Genomic DNA, 10,915 nt, shown 5'->3' with positions numbered 1-10,915 from the left:
ACCATTTTTCAGACATTTGACAAGACAAGTGACTCAACCTATACTTTCATGACTTTACAATGAAGTTTGGAAATGGTCTTGAAAGTTTAGACATTCATTGTGTTATAATGAATGATAATATGGCTTGTTCAGAGGTAGTTCATGGATTGAAGGATGATTTCATGGGATGTGATTTTTGAGCCATACTCTATGGTTTCTCTCCTTTTCCTTGCTTTCAATCATTGAGTTGAGGCCTCCATCTTTGGTTAGTGCCCACTACCTTTAAACTCACTTCCGAAGTGTTCCTTTCTGAATGGATCATACCAATTCCAACAAACGTGGGTGTAGTAGATCCCAAAATTGCGCTCTAAATAGAGCTTAGATTATTGCAGAGTCCTTTTCTTGGTCCTCTCATATGTAGTCGCTCATCCATCATATGGGTGAGGGACCATGGTTGTACAGAGGGGCTTATCAAATTGGATATAGATTCTATTTTATTGAAGAAACTTGGCTTCCTAAAAACATCCGGACAAACCACACTCTATGGATAGGAATGACAGGCTAATGCTGGATCTTCTTGAGATATAACTACTTCTAACACCTTTTCTATTAGTTGTCATTTATACTAAAATTCAATTATTTATTTCTTTATCAATTCTTTCTTGTTCAATAACTACATACATAAATAGGAATATAACAACACACATACAGACATCTACCTCTTGATTGTATTCTCTAGATAATTGTATTCTTTAGGCTTCATATCCCATAAAAAGAAATTGACAGCCTTTTCTAGTTTATATCTCTCTTTCCTATATTGAGATGAGTAGGGATTAGATTGAAGTATCTCGTCCCTCGATTCCTTATAGAGTCAAGATTCCCTATATAAAGCAGAAGGGTAAGTTGAGAGTCTTCTATGATAAGCTTTATCTACTACTTTATAAAGCCTTAGGAAATAGAATCTCTTTTTTAGTCTAGCAGATAGAAAGAACTGTAGGAATCAGTAGAAGAGCAAGAGACAAAGAGCATAACTGTTGTATTGGAATTTCACTGAATTTTGACATTTCAACTGCTTAGACTTGGTCAAATAAGACTTTCGATTTGAGACTTATGATTACTACTGTTGCTAAGGGATGGTTGACTGATGTTGCTAAGTCATTTCAGTTGACTGTTGATAGGCTAATAATAATGGAAGTTGACTGATAGGCTAATGATCCAAGCAGAGGGAAACATTTTTTTGGGAGAATTATTTCCTGACAAGCACTGGCAAGCAAAAAACCAGAATGTTAAGGACTGCCCAGCCATTGCCCTTCTTCCTTGGGCCAAAGGAGTCAGGAGTTGATGGGGTGAGACATTACAACTGTATTGGTATCCCAATGCCACTGCCCACCATTTGTCAGACATTTGACAAGATAAATGACTCAACCTATACTTTCATGACTTTACAATGAAGTTTGGAAATGATATTGAAAGTTTAGACATTCATTGTGTTATAATGAATGATAATATGTCTTGTTCAGAAGTAGTTATGTCTATGCCAATGCAACTACTGCGACCATTACACCAGTACTTATAGTAGGATATATGACAAGTTCTACAATTTGTTAGCTATGTTTAGGGTCAAGGTCAGCCACATTAAATTATATGTCAGGTAAGCCAGAATTTACTAAGGGACAACTAGATTAAACACTCCTCCAATTGTCAAAGTATGGATACTTTTCATTCCGTAGTATATCCAGTGCCATACCCTCTTTTAATGTCATATCCAGTGCACATTTTATTTTGCTTGCATGATAAAGTCTCTAATTTTGTTGCCGGACAGATGTTGCAAAGAAAAACATGGTCTCTATTATCTTATTAAGATTAAGCTTACCATGGCTTGATTTTCTATGATTGCATCTTTTTCATGTGGGCTTGGTTATTGCTCACACCATCTGGATATCAATTAGCCAATCTCTAAATTTAGATTTTAGATTCATCCCTGTGGTTCTTCTTCTAGTAGTGGGCAAATTCTCCTAAAGAATGAGGTACATGACCTACCTCATGACCAAGAGATGAGGTTATAATTTATACATGTCTTACATTATTTTCATGCTATGATTTTAATGACTAACAACAATCATAACTTCTACAAAACTTAAATAAGATGAAAGCAGAATTAGGGATAACAGCATAGTTGTACTCATTCATTAAGCTGAACACATTCAATATAAAGAGACTTGATTCCATTTTAGCAGAGTATAATTGCACTCTTCCTATTACTCTTATTCCAATTGTAGTTAAATCTGTGTTCAACATGATTACCAATGAACAAAGTTGTAGATGTTTAAAAGACTCACAGAGCAATGTTAATTTGCAGCTTATCAAAACTTTTACTGTCTAGCCTTGTATTTTTGGTCGAAAAGGTCCTGCTTATGCAGGATTGCTTGTTGTTGCACGATAGGGCAGTAGGTTGTTCCTTCATTTCAATTGCCTCCCTTGCATGAGAAAGGGCATTTACCTGAGCAATAAAGGATTTGTTAATCTATAAAACTTGCTCTAGGGCTAAGTCTCTAATAAGCTAGAAATCCTCCCTGAAAGGCTCTGGCTCCTGTCCCTATTGCTCTCACCTAAGCTTAGAAAAAGGACTATCACCTTTCGAGAGCTAGAAGCATCTCTTTAACAAGTAGGATATACAGAGCGAGATGCAGATTTTGACTTTTGATGAGATCGAGACCCAGTTAATGATGCTAGTGATCCAGATTGAATCCTACAGTGGATGGACTGAGGCCTTGGCAGAAGACTATCAATGGAGTTTTATCAGGTCACGAGGGCAACCAACAAATTAGGTCACTAACTTGCCAACGTGGAATTATGTGGAAAACTCATAACTTTCAAAATCAGAGGTAGAGGAAGTTGGGGATTAGGTAACATAAATACTGAAATCAGTAGAGAGTGAGAATACTAAGAGTTTCAAAATAGACTTGGACTTAAGCGGCTAAGCTCCTAGGTATCTTAGATTTTTTAATTGGGAAAATTAAGATGACAATCTTAAGCTTGAAAGACCTTGAGAAATTGGATTTTGAATTGAAGGGGAAGATTTGCAAATCTCTTTGTAATTCTTGGTGGTAGCCATTAATGGTCATGTTTCCCTTCAAAATAAAAGGTGATTTTGAGATCTTTAGAGGCATGCCAGTGGCCTTATTTGAAAACAAAAGTGATATTCTCATTGTAGAAAACGGTGCTGCCATTTTCTTGGACTTATTGTGACAGTAGTAAAGGAATTATTTCCTAGATGATTGAGAATCATCTTCTAGCATTTGTTCAATCCTTTAGTAGTCGATACAATTTGAGTGGCTAAGCTACTTATTGCGGGCTCAATAAAGGATATGTTATTTTCGATGCAAAGAATATTTTCTCCAGAAGAGCTGTTATCTGTAAATGAATGCACAACCATTGAAGATGATTAAGACAAACCTTCTAGCATTTATTGAAGCCTATAGTAATCGATACAATTTGATTGCCTAAGCTACTTATTCTAGAATTTTAGATTACATATCTGTTTGACCTGATCCTTCAGCTATTAGAGAAAGTTGAAGTCCTGAAGTGGTCAGTACGGCACAGGGTGAAGTTGCTAAAATATTTTCAGATATGGGTTAGTGTTGTGCAGAACTAATTTATGACAAAGAAATCAGTGCTATCATGCTAAGGTTTCAAGTTCAAAGGAAGAATTCCTATTGCATACTATAGCAGTATGGATGGTTGAATACACGGGCATACGTGAAGACATTAAGCCAGGAAGCATCAGGCCATCAGGAAATTGTGTTGTCTCGACAATACAGTGAAATGACTTTGACTAAATCGCACCTTATGACCAGCTGTAGCTTGTATAAGGTCAGTGAATATTGCAAACCGCAATCTAGAGAAGAAGATTTAAAAAACTAATGAAACTTGCATTCTAAAATGAAAGCTTATTAATACTAGCAGAGCATAACTGCTGTATTGGAATTTCACTAAATTTTGACATTTCAATTGCTTAGACTTGGTCAAATAAGACTTTCGATTTCAGACTTATGATTAATATTGTTGCTAATGGATGGTCGATAATGGAAGTTGACTAATAGATTAATGATAAGCAAAAAGTAGTTTCATGATCATACGATATAGAGTAATGACTGATCATATGAGATTGACTGTTGCATATACACTTGTACATAATTGCATTGACATGATTTGATATAAAGTGGAGAGTTGCAATGTAATATCTACTAGTGGTAGGAGCACTAGTTCCTCTTCTTTTGTATCCTAGTAGTAGGTGTTCTGCAAATCAACCACAAGTTCTATCCACTACATGTGTCTAAATATTCCTATCTTATTAACCCTAGCCAATCCTATATTATTAACTATGATTTTGAGCTTATGAGACTACCTAAATTTCTTCTTTGTTTACTGTCATTTACCCTTGCAACAGGTACCCATCAAGAAATATGTTGAAGTAATTGGTGAAGAAACCAATTATGAGAAAAAGAATTTGCAAATGGATGTGACAATTGTGTCTTAGCTCATTGATTTGGAAGGTAGACAACACTTCACATGAATACTTGTTTGGTTGTGCACTATGTCATTCGAACTCTCTCGCTTGTTGCGGATCCATACTAACTAAGCCAATCAGAAGCTGATGCTGCATAGTTATTTGCCTACAAACATCTGAGGCTGATGAAGCTGAAGCTGAAGCTATTGCGGCTTTCTAATGCCGTTGGTGCCACTGGTGGGTGTGTGGGTGATACATGGATAGACTTCATCGTATGGGATCCATACTGACTAAGCCAATCACAAGTTGATGCCACATATTTATTTGCCTACAAACATCCAAGGCCGATGAAGTTGAAGTTGAAGCTGTTGCAGCTTTCTAATGTCGTTGGTGCCACTAGTGGGTGGGTGGGTAACTAAAACCTGTTGCTTTCAAGTTTGTTTTCTTATGCAGTTGTTCCTTGAAGCTTTTCACAGCCTCCTTTTCTCTTCTTCATTCCATAGCCTAATCCATTTATTCTTTCTTATTCTTTCTGAATATCTTGGCTTAAACTACTTAGTAAAACCTAACAATGGACAAGGTCAGAGGACATGGGCCTAAATTTTGTGCTCTTGCTATATCTAATCTATAAGTTAGGAATCTAGTCCCAGCTTTCGTCCCTCGATGGACCAGGTATTCGTATTTGATAAAGCATCTCTTTTCCTCCCCTTGAGGGGTTGGGGGTAACTCAATCAAGGACCACATCAAGGAAATATTTGACAAGCACTCGCTACCACCTCTGCCAATAGAAAAATATGTTGCTCCGATCGAGAAATGCTTCAACGCAGTAAGTTAAAAATCAAAGTCAATAAAGGCGCATAAGTTGAAGCCACAAGAAGAGAACTCTTAGGTGATAGCATCAGAGAAACAAACTTGTTTCAGTTGCAAGTGTTGCTAGCTATGTGGCAGACAATTCAAGTCAATGAGTACTTTGCTACCTCTACACCTGGCTATAGATTAGCTTGCTATAGATTGCCCTTAAGACTACAGATTAAATTGCATCACAACTTGACTTTGCTCCCACCATTGCTTTCAACATTCACATAGGGCAGGGACTAGCTGTCGCGCAGCCCCTCTTGTTATAATTCTTAACACTAAGCATCTACAAATTGCAGCTATAAATGGGCTCTTTAACACTACAACAATGAAAAAATTTGATAATGGTATCCATGTGAGTGCAATACCCATTTTGTTCAATAGCAAAGATGCTCATTAACATTTGGATGCTTAGATTAGCTAGATGCACTTTATGTTGGATTGGTAATAGTTGATTGAAATAGTTTTAGGTATACCGAGAATAACTTCCTCACTATACGTTTGGAATTGGTTGACTAATAAAGAGTTATAAAAATTTTCTTATATGTCATTTATTTTTCATTGGTATGATTGGGCTGAGAGGCGTTCTACTGCCCAGGTTAGATGTGTAAATAATGAGAGGGACTCTACAATCTATGTTAGATGTGTAGATGTAAAGTAAGTATGTAAACCATTTTAAATGTCAACCCAATTGAAAAATAAAAAAGAAGAAGTTAAAAGTGATATCGGGGATGATAATAAATAATAATAAAAAGTTAAAAGTAATAAATAAGAAGTTAAAAGTAATAAATAAAAAAGTTAAATTTAAATGTTGACTCAATTAATAATAAAAAGTTAAGGTAATAAAAATAATAAAATTTAATTTGTTATATTTTGATTTTTTTATTAACTTGTGAATAGGATTTGTTACAATACCATGGGTCAATACCATGACTTATCAATACCACATGCCCAAAAACCATAACTTATTTCACAACTAAAATATTCTATATAACAATACAAGATTCTTAACCATGTATATTCATCCTCACCTCACTTCACCATGGATATTATTAACTTGTAAAAAATAGGCTTTATTACAATATCATGGATAAATACCATGGTTTATCAATACCACATACCCAAAAAAAACATAACTTATTTCACAATCAAAATATTTTATATCAATATAAAAATATTCTTAACCATGGATATTGACTCCCAGTTTATTATGGATATTATTAATTTGCAAATATGTTTTATTACAATACCATGGGCCAATACTAATCAATATGAAAATTGTCTTAACCATGGATATTGACTCCCACTTTATCATGGATATTATTAACTTGTAAATAGGCTTTGTTACAATACCATGGCTCATCAATACCATATGCCCAAAAAACATAACTTATTCACAATCATATAACAACATGACAAGATTTTTAACCATAGATATTGACCCTCATTCTTATTCACAATCATATAAAAACATGACAAGATTTTTAACCATAGATTTGACCCTCACTTTTCCATCGATATTATGGACTTGTGAATAGGCTTTGTTACAATACCTTGGGTCAATACCATGGTTATCAATACCACATGCCCAAAACTCACAACTTATTTTACAATCAAAATATTTTATAACAATATGATAAGATTCTTAACTATGGATATTATTAACTTGTAAATAGGTTTTGTTTCAATACCATGGGCCAATACCATGGCTTATTAATACCACATGCCCAAACCCATAGCTTATTTCACAATAAAAATATTTTATTTCAATTCCATATGTGCAAAAAGCATAACTTATTTCACAATCAAAATATTTTATAAGAATTTGATAATACACTTAACCATGGATATTCACTCCCACTTTACCATGGATATTATTAACTTGTAAATAGGCTTTGTTACAATACCATGGCTTATCAATACCATATGCCCAAAAAGCATAACTTATTCACAATCATATAACAACATGGCAAGATTTTTAACCATAGATATTGACCCTCACTTTTCCATCCATATTATGGACTTGTGAATAGGCTTTGTTACAATACCCTAGGTCAATACCATGGTTATCAATACCACATGTCCAAAACTCACAACTTATTTTACAATCAAAATATTTTATAGCAATATGACAAGATTCTTAACTATAGTATTATTAACTTGTAAATAGGTTTTGTTACAATACCATGGGCCAATACCATGGCATATTAACACCACATGCCCAAAACCCATAACTTATTTCACAAGAAAAATATTTTATTTTAATTTATTTCTATAACATTTTTTAATTGAATCTAAAAGGAAAAAAGTTATAATTACTTTCGAGATATATCTAAACCCAATATCCTCACTACTAGTACAAATATTCCCATGGAAATTAAATTAAGGTTTTAATAAAGTTAAAAATGAGAATACTTTGATATATAAATACATGAAATTTATATAATATAAATAATATTATTAAGAACCAGTATGAAAGAGAATGGATGATTTTTTTTAAGTTTTTCATTATTATATTTTAGTTTACTTTTTTTATCCAAAATATAGGTTCAATATTTACAACCAATTAAGTTATTTTTTTTATATTTTCTTAAACACAATACAATAGGATCAAACTTAACTTAAGAGAGAAAAGAGGGGTGTGAGAGATGGGGAGAAAAGAACAAAGACATTGAGAGATATATATGGAGAGAGAGGGACTGATAAAGGATATATGGAGAGAGAGAGAGGTAGAGAGGAGAGGAGGGAAGACAAAGAAGAGGAGACAAGAGAGATAGGGAAGAGAGAGAGGGAGACACAAAGATGGAGGGGGGAGAGAGATGGAGAGAGGGAGGGAGATAGTGAAAAATGTGGAGAGAGAGAGAGAGAGAGAAGGAGAGAGGGAGGGAGATAGTGACAAAGCTAGAGGGGCTTGTGAGAGAGATGGGGGAGAGACGAGGTGGGAGAGAAAGGGAGAGAGAGGAAAGAAGAGAGAAAAGACTAAGAGGGAGAAGGAGAGAGAGTTGGAGTTGGAGGGGGAGAGAGGGGGAGGGAAGAATAAATACATAGAGGGAGAAAGGTGGAGAGAGAGGGAGTTACAAGGGAGAAATGGAGAGAGAGTGAGAGAGGAGAGCATGAGGGAAGGGATAGAGGGAGAGAAGGGGAAGAGAAAGAGGGGGAGAGAGAGATATAGAGAGATTATGTATGTTTGTGGGGTGAGATAGAGAGGGAGAAAAAGAGAGAGAGTGAGAGAGGAGAGCATGAGGGAAGGGATAGAGGGAGAGAAGGGGAAGAGAGAGAGAGGGAGAGAAAGAGGGGGAGAGAGAGATATAGAGAGATTATGTATGTTTGTGGAGTGAGATAGAGAGAGGGAATAAGAAAGAGACACATAGATAAAAATATAGATATTATATAGTATCATATAACTTGTTGGAAATAATACTGAGAGGGGGGCTGAATCAGTATTATCAAATTCTTTTCAATTTATACAAAGATTTGCAGATCTGACTAATGAAACTTGCGTATACCTCCCAGACTTATAATTTAATTTATTCTTTAGATGTTGATCATTAATCTGTGTGTCAGAATCATATAACAGTAAGCAGGAACAGAAAAGTAGAGCAGACAGTCACACAAAAAAACACAAGATATAAGGTGGAAACCCAATGTGGGTGAAAACCACCTGCTGCAATATGTCTCTATCTTCTTTCAATTAGAAACTTCTTTTTACAATGATTCTGTACTGGTGCAGTCTTATACCAGTACGCAGGCTTCAACCTACAGAAGGCTACAACCTTCTCTCGTTCTCCAGATTCTTCTGGAAGGGAGCTACAACCCCCTTAGCTCTTGTACTAGCTGAGGTACTAGTACGTAGGTGCTGACCTACAGAAGACTTCTCTTTTCTTCCAGGGACCACGTTTCATAAATTTTCAAACTGGATCCATGAATATCAATCAAACATCAAGTAGATCTGCAATCAACCAACTTCCTTGTACAAATACTGAATCAACCAATAACTTCTCAGAACACAGTACCAGTAACCAGACACCAATTCAGAACTCAGAACACTGCAGTAATAAACAGAAGCAGCTAAACCATATTTCAAGAAAAGTCTGCAACTTCACCAATAGAAATCTGCGTACATACACAGATATGTCAAAGCGAACCTGCGGGTATCCGCACCTCCGCTGTGTCGAACCTGCGGGTATCCGCACTTCTACCGTGTCGATCCTGTGGGTATCCGCACCTCTGTTGTGTTGCTCCTGCGGAATGCGCGCCTGCACTGTGTTCAACCTGCGTATATCCGCGCCTCCGCTGTGTCGAACCTGCGGGTATACGCGCTTCCACTGTGTCGGACCTGCGGGTATAGATAATTTATCCTTTTTCTTAATCAGACTTCAAATTATCAGATTTATAGATCTGATCATGCGTCAAGGAGATCTCGACCCATCAGTAGATCTTAACCATCTTGTAATGCTCAGGTTCCTCCTTGATTCAGGTCCAGCTATAACTCACCAACCGATCACCAGTATATCAGATCTTGCTCTTCTCAAGATATTCAACATATTAGTCACACTAACCAAATGATCTCCTTTCCTTTTTATAGTCTAGGCCTTACTCAAACCATGGTCCAAAACCATAAAGATCCAATACTAGGAACCCAAAACCTGGGTTCAATACTTTAGATGCAAAACCACGGACCAAAACCATAGGATCAGAAATGTCGGACTAAATACCATGGACCAACCATAAGATTTCCCACGTGCGCGCTTTTCTCTGCATGAAAGTGCGTGTACTTTACGTCTGCACTTTTTGTTCGGAGCACCTACGTACATGTCCGCACCTTTTGTGAACAGGAACCTGCGGGTATCTCATTTTCTTCCATTCTGAGAGCCTGAACATCAATTCTTTGCTACTGACCTGCTGCACTATGATCTGTCATGTGTGTGGGTTGCCATCAAGGACAACACTTATATCATAATGCCAACATAACCAGCCTAGATCCATCTTAACCGTGTATCTATTAAGCTTCCAGAGGGATCAAATCTCTTGAGGTGCAATCCTTTCCTCAAGTCTCACACTCAAAAAAGAGGTTTGCACCTCAAGAGATTGGATCCCTCTTCATAGATCTATCACTGGGGTTTCCATTTTGAAGTATAACACCATGAATATAATGCTTTAAATTAAGATCAATATTTTTTTTTAAATGATTTGTGATATTTTATAAATAATATTTTTTAATTTCATTATAATTGTGTCGCTTTACATTTAAAGTAGATGTGTAGGCTTTAGATGTAAATATTTTTTAAAATTAATTTTTTTATATTATAATTTTAATTTTTAAAATAAAAGAAAATCTTTATATATATTACATTAAAATATATAACATATAAATAGTAGTTATAAATTAACATCCATTTTACCATATAAATTAAAATAATGATTCCGTAACCATATAACAAGATAACAAGATAGTATAACAAGATTCTTAACAGTGAATATTCACCATCATTATAGGCTTTCTTATAATACCATGGGCATTACAATGGCTTATCAATACCACATACCCAAAAACCATAAATCATTTCAATA

This window comes from Pinus tabuliformis, chromosome 4_2, assembly GCF_031772625.1.
Source record: "Pinus tabuliformis cultivar Carrire ecotype Pingquan chromosome 4_2, CPIR1, whole genome shotgun sequence".
NCBI lineage: Eukaryota > Viridiplantae > Streptophyta > Pinopsida > Pinales > Pinaceae > Pinus > Pinus tabuliformis.
This window is presented reverse-complemented; position numbering follows the sequence as displayed.